Here is a 22,027-nt window from a genome sequence, read left to right as displayed (position 1 = left end):
CTGGACATCAGGACTAAGGACTTTAAAGAAGTAGGCATCATCTCCTCTGACCTGAGGCTGTGGTACAAGGCAGTGTCTACCTTTGTCTACCTTTGACCCAGAACTGTATGCTAGCTTCACCCAGACCTTAGATTCCAGAAATGTCTCCTTAAATGTTCTGTGTCTCTGAGGACCCCCACAGTTCCTATGTAATCAGGTGCTTTGCAAATGGGCTCCTGTATCCCCACATGATTGCATAGGTTCCTCTTAGGTGGCAGCCACATGCCAAGCTTTACACACTGTATTTTTGTTAATCCTCAAAGCAGCCCTGATATCAGCAAATCCTAGTACCATTGCCATCACATACATGATATAAATCAATGTTCCAGGTCCTACAGCTATTGATGGGGAAGCCAATACTCAAATAGCAGAATGTCTGACCCAGTGGCTCTCAATCTGGGCTGAAGAGAAAAATCACCTAGGAAGGCTTTAAAACATACTGATTCTTGGGCCTCATCCCAGACCTCCTGATTCTCTTGGTCTTAGTATTATACTGTATTGTATTGTGTCATATTGTTTTATTTTATTTTTTATTTTATTATTATTATTATTATTTTATCACCCAGACCCCCCAAGGGAGGAGATATAATCTTCATTTTATTACTGTGGCTGCTGAGCCTCACACAGGTAAATTGACCAATCAAGGAAGTAGCATAGTTAGGATTCGAATGCAGCTCTATCTGACCTTTCCAACTCATTCCTGGATACTCACCTGCCTCTCACTCATGTATAAGTTTTGAGGAGAAGGAATGTATTATCTTTATATCACCTTGGAAGTCATAAAAAAAATATTTTGCACACATAGTAAGCACAAATGCATATATATTTTAAAAAAACGCATTTGTTTTCAGAATTATTATTTTTTTTTTTTGGAGGGGAACCTCAATTGTAATACACAGGGGAGAATCCCTGATCTTGTTTCTTAGTGTTCAGTTTCCTAGAAAAAAATGGGAGGTAAACTTAATACCTATGTTAAGGGGTAGCAAAGGGAATCAAATGAAATGATGCAATGGAACCCTTAGCCCAAACATTGTCAGCTTCCTTCAGATGTTGATGTTTAATTATGACTATAATAAGTATCACTTTTACATAAGCAAACTGAGTTTTTGTGAATTTGTATGAAAGAAATGAATTCGGCAAAATTCTGTTTTTCAGATCACTTAAATTCTTTCCTTCTCTCCTTAGAGACAATTTATTGAGACAGGTGTGAAGCTGAGTTTTGAAGTTTACACAACAGGAGAACTCCTCAGTGGATAACAAAAAGAAAAAAGAGAAGATCTACAAGGATTAGAAAATCTTATTGTTGCAATTCAGGTACTAGCTTCAGCTACTACTATCTCTATGAGTAATTTGCCAAACAAGCCTAGATTTTCAGCCCAATAGTCCCATCTCTTTTCAGAAATCCTCATCCCCTATCCAAGTATCGATCCTTCTTCTCCAACCAAGCCAATTCCCAAAATTGAAATGTATCCTTTCCTCTTTCCAAATTAACCATCCTTATGCTGTTCAGCTAAATTATCTACTGCTTAGCTAAATTCTGTCTGTAAAGTTGGAATAAAGCATAAATCTCTAGGATTAAGCTATTTGTAGTTCCCCCAGTTCACCATCTGTGTAGACCTTCATGTTTTGTGCATACTCCTCTCTCAACCTACCCCCTTTATTTACCTGCTTTGCAAATTCCTCTTCGTCCTTCAAAGCAGTTTGAATTTTACCTTCCCTGAAAAATATTTCATGATGCCCCAGGCTGAGTTAGTCATTTCTTCCACTGTTTTCCAAAGTCCCTTGTTTTGTTTGTTAATCACAGTATTTATCACATCAGTTAGCACATGTATTTCTCCATTAGACAAAATGTCAGGGGCTGCTTGATTCTTTATAGTTTTTTATGTGCCTACCCCAGGCCTGGAGTAAGGTGACCTGCAAGTGCTATATGTAAATGTAAGTGCTATTATTCTCTTCTAAAGTCAATGAAATTGGCTTTGGACCTAGCAAAATATTCACTGAACAGCATAATCTTTCCTCAACTTTGCAAGAATGGGTACCTAAATGAACCTAAAATCACCTTACCTCTGAAAGAGAGAGGTGCCTTTGTTTTTTTCCTTTTGTAGAGATGTTATGGAAAAGCAGTAACATAAAGAGCATGGTATGGAAACTTAGAATTCAGGAAGACTGGGTGTATCATCCCCAGCTCCGCCTGACTGCTGGAGAGCTTTGTACACAATACCTTCTTTGCTAATCCTTAGTTTCCTCTTTTATTAAAATATAGAGATGTTATGAGCATTAATTGAAATGGTACATAAAAAGAGCTGAGCAAATGTGTGGCATGTGACAATGTATGAATGAATGACTGATTGCTGCTAAGACCCTTCCTCCTCCAGGAACTTGGTCCTACGGCTAGAGGAAGTAATAATGTAGGGGAGAGGTAGAGGTGAAAAATATGTATTACTAACAAGGAATGTAACCCAAGGTTGCACATGAACAGTCATTAAGAAAAAAGCTCTACCCAAACATCTTATTTTGGAAATCAAATTCAAAGTTAAATACTTCATTTTATTTAGCAGCTACACATCGATGGCATTTAGGCAATATGTCGTGTGTGTGTGCTGTTTTGTTTTGTTTAATATCCAAAAAAATCTTTATTTTAAACACAGTAATTGTGTAAAATTAAATAAGATTATTATGATAAAGAAAATTTTGAAATAATCTTTCACCATGCAAAAACAGACTTTATCTTAGTCATTATAGAATCAATAAATTTTTGTAACCATAAACCTTTTATCCTGCTGTATGGTGTTCCTTGGTGAATTTATGATGTCTTCTTGAGAATCACTCATTCTATTGTCTTCAGACAGGGGCTAACTTTAAAAGATAGTGGCGCTCGCAGCAGAGTGTTCCATTGTGTGAATTGTTTTACATCCTCTCTTTTACACACTGTTCAGTAGAATAAATCCTTTTTTGGCCCACACTGCATGCAGCCAGAAAGCAAAGCAGAGAGTGAAACAAATGACATCCCTGCACCCTAGAGGGCAGCTGGCTGTGTGCTGCCCTGCTGCCAAACTGTCCCCAGTGTGGCTGTGTGTTAAGAGAGAGTAGCTGGGAGAGAGGAACATAGGTTCTCCCCACAGGATAAGGTGATCAAAGATTATACCCTCCTAAAGGAAATGTGGGAGGGTAATATTTAAATTACAGGCCAAAACAATATATTAATATTCATTTATTGCACTAATCATTATCAAACAACTTATTTTCAAAATTTATTATCACTTCTGACAGAAAAAACTACTAAAAATGTGTCAAAGTTTATCATTTATACAAATATAAAGAAAAAAATTCTTAGAATTGTCTCTTAACATCCACCTAGGGTTCCTTCCTTCTTCTCTTCCTTTCAGAGTCATTAGAAAATGATTTGCAGTCTCAGATCATATGAAAAGATTCCCATTTCATTTATGATGAGACTGCTTTAATAATCTTCCATTCCCTTGGTAATTAACATTGCATCTACTTAGGTCACCTCAGGACAAAATACCAAGGTGTATCCATTGATTATAATTTTTTCATTAAGTAAAGTGCTGTTATTTTTTTTGCCTCAAGCTCACTTAATTGTCAGTTTTTCCTGAAATCATTTATTCATGTAGTCAGCCAGCCGATCCACACATTTACTAAGCCCTTGTTATGAGTCAGGCTCTCTTCTAGTGTCTCTTTGAGCGGCACTTCTCAAACTTCAGTGATGATCTTGTTAAAACAGATTCTGATTCTGAAAATCAGGAGTGAGGCCCAAGACCTTACATTTCTAAGAGGTAATGTTAACAGTGCCAGTCCATGGATCTCCTAAACTTTTACATGAATTTAAAATAAGATGACTTAAAAAAAAAATCCAGTTTCAATTATGTGTTCATGAAAAAAACAAAGCAAACTCTAAACAGGATCAGATTTTTCAACTAAAGTTTGGATTTTCTATGTCCACTTAACTGATTTGATGTAATTATTGAAAAGTAGGCTGGACTAAATCAGTGAAGTCTGAAAGGAGTTCTATTTTGGGGTTGCACATGCACAGAATTATTATTTAATGAGAAATGAAGTAATATCTAGAAAAATATCTAATTGTCTTCAACTACATGAAAAGATAAGTTTACTTTCTACCTCACATTCAATTGTACTTTTTCAACTTTAGTGGTAAACTAACTAGAAATTTGAACAGTGTTTAAAACACTGAAATTGTGTGTTCTTTGTTTTCTTTCTAAAAACTTGCATACTGTTGTTAAAGAGTTTTTTTTTCTGTTGACATACTTGGGGGTGGGGCGAGAGGGGAGCTATTATAGTTCCTGAGTGGCTCTTTGAAAGCACAGACTCCCTTACCAGAAATTGCACAAACAGGTATTTCCATCTGGAAGGTGAAATTTGGCAAGGGAAACACCTGAGAAGATAGCATGGTGTGATTCAACACATTCCTAATTCATCATTTAAATTTCCATGCTTGAAGAAGATTTTGTTGGAAATTTTACAACTCTGAAATGAATGCTGAGCAAGACTCAGATAATACCAGGTTTGTTTTGTTGTTGTTGTTGTTGTTGTTGTTTGGTGGTGGTGGTGCTGCAAAACTATCCATTAATCAAGAGAGAGCCCTGTATCACAATGACCAATTTTATTTCAATTTGATGCATAATGCCTTTTTTTTATGCCAAATAATCTGTTTTCTACCTTCTAAACTCCATGTTTTTCACAGCTCTCATCAGTAATGTAAAGACTCAAGGGAACACTAGTTCATCTGTCCCTGAGATTAAAAACAGAATGATATCTCAAAGTTTAGATTTTCCCTAAAGTTGTACAATGTTATCTCAGTGTATTTTTATAATTCTCTACACTTACACTAGCATACTGAATACTCTTAGATTTCCAGTTTGTTTTCTACACCCTTGCTTGTCTACCATTTAAAATTGAATAGCAACCCAAAATTTGGAACTATATTTTTAACTATTAAGCCCACAAATGAATACTGAATGAAAAAAGTTTTGCTTCTCTTTCTTAAATTCTTCTTTGGGGTATCTAGCTGTAGTTTTAAAGCATGCACCTTACAAACATTTCCTTATTTATCAAGGATCATCTTTTGCAAGCTATCTCAACCTTCAAAGTGATAGAATAAAGTCTGCTCCTCTGCAAATATCAGGCTTTCATGAAGCCCAATAAAATGTAGAGCATAGCTATGCTTACCATTCCTCTAGCAAACGTTTATAAAAATTGGCTACTGTCTGAGATCAATTTTAAAATATGCTAAAAATGATATGCCCACATTTTCCTGTGTTATTCTTCTGAAGGAAAAGTAGCTGAACATTCTTAGCCAGTCAATTTTACTGTGAGAATTCCCTTGTGCTGTGAATTCATTCAAAGCCAGGAGTATCACTTTACACAGTTTTTCATTGTACTCGAGGGAAGTTTATGGAAATGTTACAGAAATAAGTTACAAATGGAAACCTGGCTTTCTGCCAAATCTCATCTTTGTCTCCTGTTCTAACATTTCTTTTCCCCTTCTGTACTTAATGTGTTCTATAGCATATAGAACATTTATCTAAAACTAATCTTAGATATTCAAAATATAACAATTACATCTCAAACAATATTAATAACTGATACTTATATAGTGTAGCTATGAGCCAGGTATTTTCCTAAATGTGTTACATTTATTAAATGTAAATGCCTCCTGACTCTCTCTCTCTCTCTCTCAATTTCTCTCCCCTCTCTCCCGTCTCTCCCCTCCCTCTCCCCTTCCTTCCTTGCCTCTCCCTCTCCAGAGTAAACCCACACTCCACCTCCTCCAGCATGTACTTTCCCCTTAATAAAACTTGTGCTTTCCTGTTTGTTGTTCATCTTGCCTTTGGATTCTTTCTTATGGAATAAAACAAGAATCTGGTCACTGGAACCACACATACAAAAATGTAAATGCTTCCTAAATGTTTTACATAGATTAATTCATTTAATCCTCATAATAACCCATGAAGTGGGTACTGTTAGTATCCTCATTTTACAGATGAGGAGGACATTGAAGCACAAAGATGTGAAAGGATTTGTCCGGAGTCACTTAGCATGTTGGTTGCAGATGTAGAATTGGAGCCCAGATTGTCCTGCATCAGAATCTAGGCTGGCTAAATACTTGCCGAATAGTCCATGACAATTTCCCTCTGTCCACAATAAATGAATGGATCAAGAGGGACTATTGGAAAGAAGGTGGTGTGGATCTATGTTACATTTGACTTGACTTATTTTATGTTTAACCTAGGTATTACACTATGAAGTTTTAAGCAATTATATTACAATTTTTCTTTCAAAAATGGATTTTTAAAAATATTTTTTGATTTATGCAATATGACCAAAATAGCACATACTACAAAATGGCTTTTAGAAGTAAAAAGTGAAACATATATTTGGATTTCTTTTGCTTTATAATCATAATGATTTTCTTTAAAGAGTTGAGCTCTATGTCTTGTAACATTTTTTTTAAGGAACAAAAAGAAAATTAAAAAAAGGAAAAAAGAGAAAAAAATGGAAAGTAAAAATATTTTTAAAATTCTGATTCACATGAATGTATAACATTAGAAATACCTATGTGATGCTTACTATGGTGCACTCTCTCATAAATTTGAGATTAGACACAAGAATTCTCATGAGACTGCTTGGCCTTTCAGGTTTGACAGGAAATACAAAAACGGGAATATATCTCAATATGAGAGTAGGTTGGTTAAACAGAAGATTCACAACCAAAAATTCCTGAGTAATATTTCCAGTCCTGACACTGACTTGTTCAGTGACGTTGGCATATTTCCAGGCCACTGTGAATTTATTTTCTCCTCTGCAAAATTAGCTAAACAGTCTTCTACATCCCAGATGTTGTAAGACTTAATTAATGTCAATGTTTGTGTAAAAATAAAATGCTGTTTACCCAATAAATGCCAAGTAATCTAGATTTTTTTACTCCCACTCTTGATAGGCACCAAAGAATTTAAAAGAAAAAACCTTAACTTAGTAAAATAGTTGGTGGTATCAGGCACTTTGCTGTTTATTAAAATTGGGCAATCTATTTCAGGAATAGTAATTGTTAAAAATTATTAACCCCTCACATAGTAACAATTTTCTGCATATAATTTACCAGATCTCACATAAATTGGACTAGTTAATAATTTAGAGCTGAATATGTCCATTATATCTCAATAAAGTTGAAAAAAAATTACAGCTGTGTATTCATACCATTCACTTTACACTGCCGTGGTAGTGAAGATACAGTTATGGGTTCTACCTGCATTGAGTCTGCTGTCCCATTATCCTCTAAGGCTGCAGACTATTTATCTATACCATTAACCATCTTGGAAAGGCACAACAGCAAATCACAGATTTGACTCCATTCGCAGTTCTGAGAAAATGACTTACTGTTCTGTTTCCATCTTACTTTTTGCCTCACCATATTGCTTCTATCAAGACAAACAAGTAATAATTTGTTCATTCATGTATTTAAATAAGCATTTATTGATTGTTGACTATGTGTAAGACACTGTGCTAAGTAAACACTAGCTATGTGTTGGTAAGCAACAAAAAATAGTTCTTGGTATTATAAAATATATTCTAAAATGGTATATAGACAAGGCTAGTAATTATAATCAAATGTTAAATTAACATGATGAGGAAAGTTTAGGGAGGCCAAACATTTTGTAGAAACCAGATATTCTCTCTGTAAAGAGATGACAATTCGGCTGCAATTTGATAGAGGAGAAGAGCGTACCAGGAAGATAGAGCAGCATACACAATAAACCATAAAATTGAGAGAAGACATAAAGTTCAGTTTGGCTAGATCTCATGATGATTGATGTGAAGACAGAGAAGCCCTTTATCCTAAGAAGTTGAGAAGTTATTGAAATATTTTATGCAAGGATGTAAAGTAACTAAATTCAATTTTTTGTTGGTTGTTGTTGTTATTGTTTTAGATCACTCTAATTGGAGTTCAGAGAGTAGATGAAAGGAGAGCACCATGCATGCTCATTAACTTCACAAAAGCTAACAGTGAGCTGGATGAAAGTAGTGGCAGAAATAGCGTAGAGAAATAGAGAGATTTGGCAAATGTCTAGAAAATAGTACTATCTGAACTTAGAATATTATTGGGCATGTTAAAGCAGTAGTAAAACGAAAGGGGCTGATAAGGGAAAATAGAATTTGAGGATTCCTCTTCAGTCTAGAGTCGTGATAGGGTGTAGAGGGAAACTTCACTGAGCTAGGAATCTTTAAAAGCCAAGCAGTTCAGAGGAAAAACGAACTTAGTTTCAGATTCATTAAGTTTGCAAAGACTGAAAAACATCTTAATGAAAACATCTGAGAGATAATTTAATATGACTCAGAGCATTCCAACTGGACATAAAGACTTAGGAGTCTTCAATATATAAATTGGAAATAAAGCCAAGGGATAAGATGACATTGCACAGGGGATGTGTAGAGTGAGAAGAACGTATGGTCCGGGAAAAAGAGAAACATCAATATTTTATGAAAGAGGAAGAGAAACCTACAAAGGAATCAAAGAGAGAGGAAAAAAAGAGAAAAGCTGAGACAGTAATCATTGCAAGTTTGAGAGAAACAGGTTGTCTCACACAGTGGTGGTGGGAAAGAGCACTGGAATAATTTTTTGTTGTCTGATCTCATTTATTTGTTACTCTTACAAAATCTCATTTTTGACTGGACTCAGACTTAGAGCTAGACACTCTCTGAGAGGAAGGTCTGCATCTCTTGGCAATCTGTTCCTGGCGTTTCTCTTTGGCCTCCTTCATTCTCTTAGCCAAAAGTTTAGCATATTCTGTAGCCTCTTCCTTATTTTTCTTAGTATGTTGTTTCTTCAGAGCAATATGCCTCCAACGTTTATGTTGCAGGATGCATGGAGTAACAAGACACTGAATCTCGGGTGCTTTGGTCCTAGATTTCTTACCTTCTTTGTTTAGGGGCTTTCTCCCAATATATTGGCAGACATCTTTTTTTTTAGAGAGATTGAAAAGTTTGCAGATTCTGCTAGCTGTTTTAGGTCCCAGGAGACGAGGCATTATAGTATCAGTGAGACCAGGAATATCTTCTTCCTCTTTTTTTCACAATGACCACATTGAGAACACTCAGATTGGCATTCACAATGCAACCCCAAACAGATGTGTGCTTTCTTTCTCCAGTCCTCCTTGGTCTAAAACAGGAATGCCCCTTACTCAGTAGCAGGCGAACATGGCCATGGGTCAAGACACCTTTATTCATTAGAAAACCTCGTTTGTTGTTCCCTTCACTAATTCAAACCACATAACCCTTCCATTCTTTACCTAGAGCATCAGCAGCAACTTCTATGGCCATACGCTTCTCATAAAAAGTATGAAGTTTTTATTCATCGTCCAGTTCAATGAGCTTCTGACAGCCAGTGACTGGGAAGGAGATGTTCAGCTTCATCCTGAAGTAGCCAACCGCCTCTGAGACACCATGAGAAAGAGCAACACTGGAATAATTTTAATGGTGAGAAATTTTTCCATCTGTCAATATTAAGAATATACATATGCCTCTACCTGATTTAATTTTTCAGAAGTTTACTCTTTATATAGGCACATCAACAAAATGACATATGAATGATGACAGTCTTTACATTAATGTTTGTTATAAAACTGAAAACAGCCTAAATGACATTCACTAAAGAACTGATTAGATAAATACATTATAATTATGTAATGGAACATATCGCTGCTGTTAAAAACTGTTTTCCTACTATTGCCTCGGTGATATTGTTAAGTGAAAAAAAGCAAGCTAGACCACTTCATGTGTAATAGGTTACCATAATTATGCTATATTACATACATAAAATAACTTATATATTATAATATGTAAACAGAAATGGGAAAATAGAGACAAAGAATATAGACATTCCTCTCTAGAAAGTGACTATGAACGTAAACTGAGAGATATGGGTTACCACTGTTAGATAGTATGGAATCAAATGTGGCTTGGTTGAGATTAGAAATAAGCATATTCAGATATTGATACAAAGGAGAAAGTTTGGAGGAAAAGGAAAATGTGAGGAAGTTGGTAAAACAAGGCCAAGATAAGATTCAGAGCATAGGAGGATGATTACATAGAAGATGAGGAACGCCATCTTTTCCAAATGTAACACATGGAAGGAAGAAAAAAATGAATATGCATGAAGGAAAAGTGTAGATTTAGTCATAATTAAAGAAATTGGTTTTTTTACTCTTTAAATATTTTTTAAATTAAATGTATTGGGTTACTAAAGGTATATATTGAGTGTACAATTAAATAATACACATCTGTATATTGAAGAATTACTTTTAATTAATTTTTATTTTCAATCTGGAGAAGAACTGAATGATTGGGGAAATGTAAGTCAGAAGTCTGAGAAACTGAACAAGGTTTAAAATTGTAAATGTGACAAATTGGAAGTCTAGAAGTATTGCTGGATGGTGTTGATGATACTGTTGATGATTTCATGTAATATTCATTCTCATTTTATGTATAACTTATCAAAATCCTATCAGTGCCAATTGAAGAAGGTTGACGATGCATACCTATTTACTTCCTTTCTCTTCCAATTTCCCACTGAAATAACAGTCATATTTACAAAAGAAAAATTATTTTCCTACAGTGCTGAGAATGATCATGAAGATCATAAGGAAACTTCAGATTTTGATAAATTTTAGATTGAAGGATGGATCAACCAGAGTTTAAAAATCACAGGACAGGTGAAGAATGAACAGATGAAAATCTGCAGCAGAGAGTATAAGAAATGCTGGAAAGGCACTCTAGTGAATAGGAGACTTCAGTAGCAGGACATTCAACAAGAAAACTGATTGCAAGACTTTATCAACAACTGGAACATAGATAAATAAGATTATATAAACTGGTTGAGATAAAGAACAAATTACAAATAATAAAAGGAATTATCAGATTTTTCATCAGCAACACTACAAGTTAAAAAAAAAATGTCTTCAAAGTTCTGATTGTAAAAATCTTGAAAATTCTATATCCCATTGTCAATTAAGGTTTGCCATTACCAATTCAATACTGACAGGAGTTCTAATTTGGGATGTGGACAGGTTAGAGAGACTTTATTCAGTGCAAACATCTCATCGTGCTATAGCTTGGCTGTGGAACAGCTCAATTGTGATAAAGCACCGGTTGTGGAATAGCACAGCTATGAGATTATTCCTTGGAGAGGCAGCCCTAGTGTTACAACTCCAGTGTTACAGCTCTGGTGGAGTGAGACAACTCTGCTCCAGTTTGGTGAGACAGCTGCATGATAGTCTGTTGAGACAGCTCTGCTCTGTTGTTGCAACTCAGCCAAAGCCAGTGTTGCAGCTTACGTGGATGTCATTGCTCCAGCTGGGAAAACAGTCTTCTATGGAAACTGAAAGTGTGCTACACTAAGACAGAGGTGAAGCTGGCTTATATAGAGAAGAGTTCCCACCCCTGGTCCCTAATCAGTCCATTCTCATAGAAATGAGAACTCCAAATCCTCACAGCTTGATTGGTTCAAAAAGCACTGTCATGATTAGTTGGAATGGATCAGTTCTGATTGATCAGTGAGGATGCAAATAAAGATACAGCTGAAGATGCAAATGAGAATATAGCTGTGCAGCTCTGATTGAATGAGAAGGTCTCAGCAATTTGTTGAAATATGATTCCAGGAACTCCTTTACATGGAAAGACTCTGAAGGCAGGAACACAGTACAGGAGGCTTGCAGCTCAGTGCAGCTTTTCCTGGAAGCACAAACAGCACATGAGGCCCCTTTTTAGCAATGACTACTAGGCTTTATTTATAAATTTGAGCCCAGTTATTCACCAGGAGTCTTTCTTAATGGGCACATTCATTCTCAGATTTGACATTTCCCCCTTTCAGTCAAAACATGTTGACAATGTTGATGATTGCTCTGATCAATTTGTCCTGTATTTGTGCCAGAGTAATTTGGATACCTGTTCTAGTTTCTCCATGAGACTCCTGTGGCCTGGCAGAAGGCAATATAGAAACTAGAGCCATTTGCTTAGGAGAGGTCTCTCAGGCACCCGCCAAACTAAAAAAGCTTTTCAGTAGTCAAATTATTCAGCAAAGGTTAAAGTATTACAAAGACATTAAGTTTATAACATCAGAAGAGATCAGGAGTAATTGACAAGAATGTAAAAGTTTGAACAATCATAAATTACAAACATGGAGAGAATGTAGTAACTTGGTAAATCATTTCCATCCTTCATGCGACCACTGCTTAAGTTTTTGTAGGGAGCTTTATGTGTTTTGTTACAGAACATCAGCTGCTTAACAATGAAGTATTTAAAACAACTTAGAACACCCATAAGTAGAGCATTTGCAACACAAATCTTAAAATAGCCCTGAACCCAGTTGGGAGCCAGCTGAAAATATCAGAAAATTTAAATCTTAACCAGCCAGTGCTAGAGGTGAAACTGGAATGCCCTTTAAGAGATCTGGGAAGTTGAAAGAATTGGTTCTTGCTAATTCAACCTGGGAAGAAATGTTTATCCAGGTGCAACAAGAGGTATTAAATATGATACAAACCTCTTGGAGAATAGGCAAATAATCTAAAACAATCCCATTGTCAAGAATTAATCCAGCTAGGAAATCTATAGATCTTTGTTGAGCTCTGAGGGTTCTAGAGGTTGAGTGGGCCATTCCATTAACTGTTCTGGTTGGATTTCACATCTTTATGTGTAATTGAGAAATGTAAAGGCCAGCCCATGACTCTGCAGTTCCCATATTAATCACACAATTTTATTTGCTACTATTGTGGAATGACCAAGATTTAGCTACATCTGAGAAGAGTTAAAAGTAATGAGACTGATGAAAGTCAAGAGCTATAACCAAAACCATAGTCTTACATGCATTCTATTAAGGACATTTAAAATTATACAACAGGATTTATTTGCTATGTACACAAGCTAGTATCAAGACTTAGAAAATGTGTGATTTACATCCACAAAATTCCCAGAATTATGCTCAGATTTACAGAGAATTAATTTTTTTCCTTTTATAACTAGCCATTTGTGAAATGTAACGGTTAATGGAACAAAGTCTTTATGAACATAGTACTAATGTGTAGCAAATTACACCAATTAAGTAAGCAGCTCAAATTTCTAACGGATAAAGACACATATCCTTTAATTTCCAAGCATTCATCTCAGTAGTAAGTTGTTTTCACCTAAATGTTACCCCAGTAGAAGAGAGATTTTAAATATTTCTCCCCTTTCAGTACATCATCATACTTTTAGAGGTGGAAAGGGAAAAATCTAAAATAATGTTGGCACAGCACTTAGGCTAAAGTAGTGCTCTAAATATCCAATGAATGGAATTCTCTATGCTTCAGAATATTGCTAGTATTGTATGATAAGCTGCCTGCCACAAAGCCATGTCTCTGGTTGAAGTATTTCTGGATCAAAGATTAAAAAGTTAAGACCAACTGCTAATAACATCAGAACATTCTCTAATTGTCAGATAACAGTTTGATGATTCTTATCAAACTAAAATTTCTTAGTAAATAAGACCATGTTTTGTTTCTTTTCATAACACCTACTAAAGTGCTGTGGACATTAGTAGCATTTGGTGGATGATATCTGGAAAATAACTTTTTAATTCTGCCTCAAGGAAAACACCAATCCATCATATGGCACACTTTAACTCCAAATACAATTTACAAGATTATTAACTTTTAAAATTATGTTAAAGTTTATCCATACTATTAGATATTTAAAATATTAGGATTATTCCCTTTAACATCTCTTGAAATGCATTTCAATTTTAAACATTGCCATGAGGTGGAAGGAACACATGAAGGGAAGTAATATTTAAAATACTGAACTCTATTCATTGCAGTTAGCCCTGAGGGTGAAGTGAAAAGATACAGTCTAAGATATTTGGGAAAGGGCAGTGCACATTCTAAAATCTTCATAAAGATCATATATAACATTTTTTTTCAGCCATTAATCTTATATAACCATGTTGCTCTAAATCATCTCAATGGAAGTATAAGTTCCTTCTACTTGAAAAACTGATCAAATATCAACATAGGGGTTGAAAATCCCACTAACAAGATAAAAAGAAATTATTCATATTTAAAATGATGTACTTTTCATAAATTAGCAGCACTTCATTCGATCAGGACATACAAATTTTGCTTCATTGGCTGGTCAGAAATAAAGAAAACTCAAGGTCAAAAAAACTCCTTGTACAAGGGAAATGTAAGACTACAATTTTTCCTTAATAACTAATTATTTCTCCCTTAAGTGATAGGTGAAAGTACTGAAATGCCAATTTCAATAGTAGAGAGGCATGAAAAATGCTGAATAAGGCCGTTTCCTGCCACAGTGGTCAGGGCTGAAATAACTGCAGCCAGATTTAGGGCATTTGATAAGGGATGGTTAGAAACTAACTAAGTTGTAGGAAGTAGTCAGGTCAAATCAGAGGAGAGAATGTTTGCATGTAAAGTGATCAATTTATACAGTGAGTTTAGGTAGACACAAGGGAAAGATGGCGCTGCTTTTAATAGCTTACACTGATAAGTCTCAGGAAGAGGAGGTTCTGTAAAATCAACAGTAAGGCGAGGCCTGTTGAAAAACTGCTAACAAGAATACTATAGAATCGTCAGTTTTACCAAAGGTAGAGGTAGGCATCATATGGCAATCCAGCATTCAGATAGGTTTCCTGAGGAGGCCAAAATTTAAAAGGACTGTATCACAATACTTCTGTGCCAACATTTCCCCCTTACAATGGTTAAAATAGTGAGGATCAGGAAGTATTGCATTGTCAAGGGTTAGTGATTTGGAATAATTAGAATATACAGTCTAAAATACAGGGAAGGTGACTAGCTTGTCACAAGTAAATGAGTATCATTAATATATATAGAAATATGACAACTCTAAAATAAACATAAGGATTTTGCATAGCAGAAGTTCTTTTTACTATCCTGTTCTCAGATCTTGGGAAAGACTATCTGCTTCAAGTCCCATCTGTTTTTGATAACTTTAATTTGAAGTCACCTATAGGCTGGAATGTCCAGTAAGGCAAATGAGGTGCAAGTGTGGGAGTTTTTTTAAATGAGAAACAAATTTGTGAGCCAATATCTTTTAACTTTACCATGTAAAAATTAGTTAACAATACCCAGTATGGTCCCTTCCATAGAGGCTGGAAAGAGTCCTTGTGGAGATATCCTTTCGTATGGACCATATCTCTAGGTTGTAAGCCATGACGTTTGATGTCTTTGTCTCTTGGGAGCACTGCAAAAATTTGCTTTAAAAAAAATTTGCTTTAAAAGGGAATAGATCTCAGTTTATACAATACCAAGGGAAGAGTTTTAGACTGTCAGGTTAAAAGATTCAACAAGTTTACCTCAATTGAATTTTAACTACCTCGTTGGTTTGTTCTATAAAACTAAAGGACTGCGGATGATAAGTACAGTGGAGATGCGTCCATATTGACCAAATTTTGCATGCCTGGTATAGAATTTGTCTTGTACAGTGGATCTCCCTATCACTGTGGAGCTCTGTGGAGATTTTCCAAGCAATAAAATCTATTCTAGAAGTAACTGCTGCAGCTGTAGCCCTTTGACGTGAAGATGCTTCTACTCAATGAGAATATATACAAATCATTGCTAGTGCATTTTTATCCTTGAAAAGAAGGCAAATGGATTGAAATCCACTTTCCAAACCTCAAATAGCCCTAATTAGTATCATTTCCCTCTTTTGTAAAGAGAGATTTCCTACTCAGTTATCAATTTAATCATGGTAACAAAGACTTTTGCAATCAATTACAGAAATTTAAATGATTAGAAGCATAATTTAGCTCTTTTAGTATTAGGTATGGTTTACCTAAGCGATCAAAGACCTGATGATGTAGAGCACAGAAAATAATTTTTTATAAAACAAAATCTTTACTCTCCCTTTATAATTTCTTATTAAAAACATATAAAATAGTATAGGAAAACTTTGTCCTTTTAACAGAGAACGAGAAAATCCCAAATTTCAATTCTGTATCAAAAGTGTACTTTTGATATAAACTTAAACAAATTCATTCTAATCTTGTATTTCAAAAGTGTGCTTTTGAAATAAACTTAAACAAATTCATTCTAATCTTGGTTAGCTTGACCATACATAAGATTTTTATTATCAAGATCTCTACTCCATGAACCTTCTGCAAAGTAGACAACTCTTCTACACTTTTCATAACCTTTCAGCTTTTGTCCTACCTTTTTCCTTTCTTCAACTGGAACAATTATTTTACTATAGAACAAAATGACTTTTTCAACAAAAATGTATTTTCATTCCTAATGCCCTTTTTTTTTAACCAAGCATACATATTTTATTCTCTATATGCAATCATATCCTCTTAATCATGCTTTGTGGAGAATGTCTTAATCACAATCAAGCATTTTGTGCCCTTCTTGCCTTGCAAAATGAAACATTAAGGTATCCAAATGTATTACCCTGCTCTATCTTGTCTGCCAGTCCTGAAGCTAGCAGAGCAGTGGACAACTGCATGTCCCTTATAATTAAACCAAAATCCATCACCTAGCTTTTATTTACTAAAGATTAATTCTAGATTACATGCACTTAAAAAAGCAATTGGATTAGTTTCTGTTATACCTCCAATTTGTAGGTGCACTCATTTGTTTTAAGCCAACTGAATAGGGTTCTTTACAATCTAATTTTGAAATTACAAGTGAATTTTGTCAATATCATCTATTGGTAAAAATATACCATATCTATGACATACATACATAGACATACCTAAACACACGAACAACATGAAATATAAAACTTGAAAGAAAATTTGAACCCAAATTTTGTTTTCTGGCAAATGAACTAAGTTAACTTTTCCTCAGATGGCCAAAGTTTTTGCTTGCTGCAAGAATTTCTTTAAAGCTGTTCTTAAAATAAAAAAAATACATTCCATTGTCTCTGATAGGTTTGAGATACTCTCCTTTATAGGTATACCTTATTAAAGGGACAGTCTTTCTTAGAGAGAGAAAGGAAAGTGACACTGAAGGTGGTGCCTAAGCACAAATGGCTGTTGCATGACTTCTTCCCACTTCCCAGTGGTTTGGAAGATGGGGAAAGGAAAATAGAGGCTTCAGAGCGCATCTAAAATATGCATTTCATTCAGTTTGTTTTACTTTAGAGCTCTCGAAGTATCAGTTAAAGAAGGCTCCTCATTGTTTCTGAAAAGTACGATATTTCCTTTGTTCTAATTGAGCACACAAACAAACTTAGGGGTTCCAAAGTAGCCCCATCTTGGTCAACAAAGCTTAAGGTAACTCCATATAATTTTTGTCCAGAAGTCTAGCCAATTCCAGTTCTCTGTACTATAATTTTTGTTGTACATGAAATCAGCCAAAGTCCCTCCTGCTCCCACCAGAAGGTGGCTCATTAACATGAGAAGTTGAGAGCATGGTTTACTCATTTTGCACTCATCCTTATGGGCGAGATCCCCTCAAGTGCCTGTTAGTGTAAGCATCCCCAAAACCATATGGGCAAGACAGAGTCCGAACCCGGAGGATACCTTTTCTAGGTACAAACACAACAGAAGAAAGCCCTCCTTTGAGGATACTCTTCATGGTGCCAAATGCAACTGAGGGATACCCTTCTTAGGCACCAAATCCAAATCATATGGAAAGGCCCTCTCAGTCCAAACATATAAACTGAGATCACCAGATGAGCTCCTACTTAAACTAAATAGAGTCTCTGAGACCTCAACCAAAAGCACGGGAGAATTTGGATCTAAGAGGATTTACCTCAAACCCTTCCAGCACTGCTTGGAAGATAACTGAGCTCAAGGGCCTTGTGCAGGCCCCAAAGCATTAGTTCAAAATGGGATCAGGTAGAAAGTTGGCTGTCATTTCAGATACCACTGCTGCCACCCATGTAATGTCAACCAAAGGTCATCATTGCTTATTGAATGCCAACAGAAGTTCCAATTTGACATAGTGTGAGAGTAGAGAGATTTTATTCAGTGCAAACAGCTCAACTGCGTAACAATCTGTTTGTGGAACAGCTCAGTTGTGTATCACAATTCAGTTGTGATACAGCTTGACTAAGAAACAGAATGGCTATGAGACAACTCAGTATTGAAATAGATCGATTATGATACAACATTGCTGTAAGGCAACCTGGATGAGGCAGCCCTGGTGTTTCAGCTCTGGTATGATAGCTCCAGTGTTATAGCTCTGGTCCAGCAAGACAGCTCCAATCCAGTGAGATAGGTCAGCTCCTGTGTTGCAGCTCAGCCAATGTTGTAGCTGTAGCTGATGTTGCAGCTCCAGCTGGGAAACTTCACAGACAACCATGGAAACTGAAGTGTGCTCCACCAAAACAGAAGTGAAGCTAGCTTGTACAGAGATGAGTTCCCACCCCTGAGTTCCTGAGCCATCTTTTATCATGCAAACAAGGACTCCAAATCTTCAGTCTGAGCGTTCCATAAAACACTATCTTGATTGGTTGGAATGGAGAAGCTCTGATTGGTTAGTGAAGATGCAAATGAGAGTACAGCTGCATACTTCTGATGGGATGCCAAAAATTTCAGTACTATTGGTTGAAATATGATTCCAAGAACTTGTTCATAAGGATGGGCTCAAAAGGCAGGAACATAGTGCAGGAGGCTTGCAGCTCAATGCAAGTTTTCCTGGAAGCACAGAGAGCATCTGAGGACCCTGTTTAACAGAAACTACTAGGCTCTGTTTATAAATTTGAGCCCAATTAGCCATCAGGAGTCTTTCTCAACAAGTACATTTATTCTTGTGGTTGATATCATAAAACTATCAAGTATGAAAAAATAACAGCATTTTTGCAAGTGCAAGTACTTAGGAGGTTTATTTTTATACATTTTTTTCTTAAAAAAATAAATTATATTTTTCTATAGCAAAATGAAGAAAAATAAGACATAGTATCCAAGGAAATATAGATTTAATTCAAGTTTGCAAAGAAAAATAATTTCATGTTGGCAGTGGTCTGTTAACCTAAATCCAAGTAGGACGTCTTTAAGAAAAATAACTTTAATCAATACTATAATTAAAATTTTTATTTTAGTGATAATAAAGTCATACACTTTATTTATTACTAAGAAGGAAGAGAGACAATTGGAAACATCAGGGAAACCAAAGAAATCTATCTAAGAAATATAACACAAATATAAAGTGACAACATGAAATACATCTAAATTTAATAGATCAAGAAAAACAAATTTAAAAGTAATACTTAAAATTACAAAAGTCATTGCTAATAAATTTATTTAAAATATAGTATTATCAAAAATTGGAAGAAAGAGTGAGCCAGAGAGATGGAAATAAATTTACTTAAAGTAAGTTAAAATTCTTCCTCTTTCCAGCAGAAAATATCACTTTACTTTTCCTTTGTTATATATGCATAAATGAGCATAAAATTTTATTCAGAAAAAAGCTTTCTTAATTTACCTTGTAGTGGTATAATAAAAATAGCTCATGTTTTGTAATAAAACAGACTAAAGTTTAAATCCTGGCATTTGTTACTTATAAGCTGTGTGTCCATGGGCAATTTACTTAAGCTCTCTGAACCTTAGTTGAAGAAGTAAATTGCAAAGTAAATAGTAAGAGCCCAATATAGTGTTTTCTGCATAGTAGGTTCTCAAAAAATATTTATTAGTATTGATATTATTATTTATAGAATCTGCTTGAAACAAGGACTCATTGTGTGGTATGGTTGATGACTAGTTATTACCAGGGATGACTTTTTTATGAAAGTTGTGAAATGGAAAGTTCTACGGCTTTGCATTAATATTTAAGGTAATTAATTGCCTGAGTAAAAGGGACAAAAAAATGGTTTACTGTCACAGAGGATGAAAGGAGAACGGTGATTCCCAGTTCATAATACCCTGATCCCATGTGGGTTGATGGTATAGTAATGAGCATAGCTGCCTTCCATAATGCTCTGACCCTGGGAGAAACCCAGAATCGGAATTATTATTACAGACCTAGATAAAATATTTCAAAATCTTAAATTTTAATGGACACTTTAGAAAAAACTAAATAATATACCAGTTTCTTTGCTTTTGTTTGAAATAATTTTAACTCATTTTTGGTTACCTCTTGTTCATCCCCTCTAACTGGTAGTTAGTTTTATATGTCCTGGTTAACTAAATGGGAAATTATATTTACTACTTAACTGAAGTTTCTTTGGTAGAAAGAGTTCTTTGATAACATAGAACCCATACAAAGAAAATAATCGAAGTGGACTCAGGATAATTTCTTGCCTATAGCACTGGTTACATAAGGGGGATTTTCCCTGAACATTCTTGGTCTGTTGCTCCACCCTTAGATCTCCTAGAGAAAGAGAATGGGGACCAGAGCAGTGAGCAGTGGAAAGGGGAACTGGATAGCACAGATCTGTCCCTTCTAATTTTATGTCTTGAGCCAGTCATCTGCACTCCTAGGTGGTAAAGGAGGAGACTTTGATCCCTCAGTATAGCCTATTATAGATGGTCAAGTTCAGTTTGGGTGTTCAGAGGTTTAGAAAGTTTATTGTTGCCCTATATATAGAGCCTTATTTTCTAATCTCAGCTTTTATCAGTCAAAAATTTAAATTTCATCCATCTAACATTGCGCTCGCTCTCTCGTGCGCTCTCTCTCTCATATATACGAAGAGGAAATGAAGACGTATTTGCTGAGATTCCTATGATCTCAAAATACTACTAGGTGGGAACAACTACATTCAAGCCTTGTATATAATTGAAACAATTTTTTACATACTGAGGAAAGGAGATAAACAGAAATGTGAACGCTAATATTGAAAATATAAGTAGTTGACTACCCTGGAAGATAACATTTTTAACACATAATTAACACAGCTTGATATCTGCAATAAAATTCTTTTGCAAGATAAATTGACATGTTTTGATTTTTGGCAACAAGTCTCAAAAAAAGTGATGAACTCAGCAATAAGCCTCCAAATATCCATCCTCATTCATCCTCATCTTTTTTTGCCCCGAATTGTGGAACTCTAGTACTTAAAGGGATCTATCCATATGTTTCTCATTAATGTGAATTTAATAACAGATTCATAGCTAGTGTTGTATAATTTCTGTAAAACCTTTTGATCTATGCATTCTGACCTATGGAATAAAGATTTAGATAAAAACAAATAAAAAATAAGTATTAAAAGAATGCATGGTCAGGTTCAGGCTACAATAAAATTTGAGGATAAAAATACATATTAAATTTTATGTTAATATTGATTTTAATGCTAGTCAAAGCTTAATTTTTGTTCTTAATAAAGTTAAATTAAGAAAATGTAACATCTCCTAGATGTCTTCCTAAAGTCTAAGTATTCTACCAGCTTCTTAATTAAAAATTCTTTTGATAAATTATTATAAAGATAGAATGCTTTTAAGGGTAATGAAAATTGATTTTATTCTGTAAAACATCATATTTTAAAAAAGTTTGAGGTATTAGCCAACCTAGACTGGAAATAGAAAGCATATTTTAAAACTATAAGAGCTCAAAAAAAGAAAAGAAGCTCTTTAAGACCAATCTTGACTAATTATCTTAATGACGCCAACAACTATAGGCTCTATTATTTATATTCTCTACTCAAGGCATCATGAATTATATGTTTAGTTTATTTTTAATGTAAAATAATTAATTTAATAAGAAAACTGGTATGGTAGGATGTATGACATGATATTGATGCATCTCTATATAATTCTTTAATTTCAATAAAGTCTATAATTAATTAGTTAATTATGGGCTAATATGTGTATGTAACTAGATACTCAATTTCTTGTAATAGTTATAGAATTAAGAATTTGCTCTTGTTTTAATTGATTCTTCTATGCAAACCAGATTTTCTTTTTTAAGTTTTATTAAATATTTTGTTACATCGACAGGAAATATTTTAGGATGGAAGTTAGTTAATGTCCTAAATGTCTTTGGTATAAAAAGATAGCCTTACCAACTTG

General features: G+C 34.9%; 1 pseudogene; it reads right to left on the bottom strand.

Moving 5' to 3' along the window:
- Positions 1 to 8,732: 8,732 nt before the first annotated feature.
- On the bottom strand, positions 8,733 to 9,486 carry LOC105307142 (annotated as a pseudogene).
- Positions 9,487 to 22,027: the final 12,541 nt, after the last annotated feature.

Source organism: Pteropus vampyrus, unplaced genomic scaffold (genome assembly GCF_000151845.1).
Source record: "Pteropus vampyrus isolate Shadow unplaced genomic scaffold, Pvam_2.0 Scaffold481, whole genome shotgun sequence".
NCBI classification, from domain to species: Eukaryota; Metazoa; Chordata; class Mammalia; order Chiroptera; family Pteropodidae; genus Pteropus; species Pteropus vampyrus.
The sequence above is the reverse complement of the archived record's forward strand: the minus strand, read 5'-3'. Positions and strand labels throughout refer to the sequence as shown.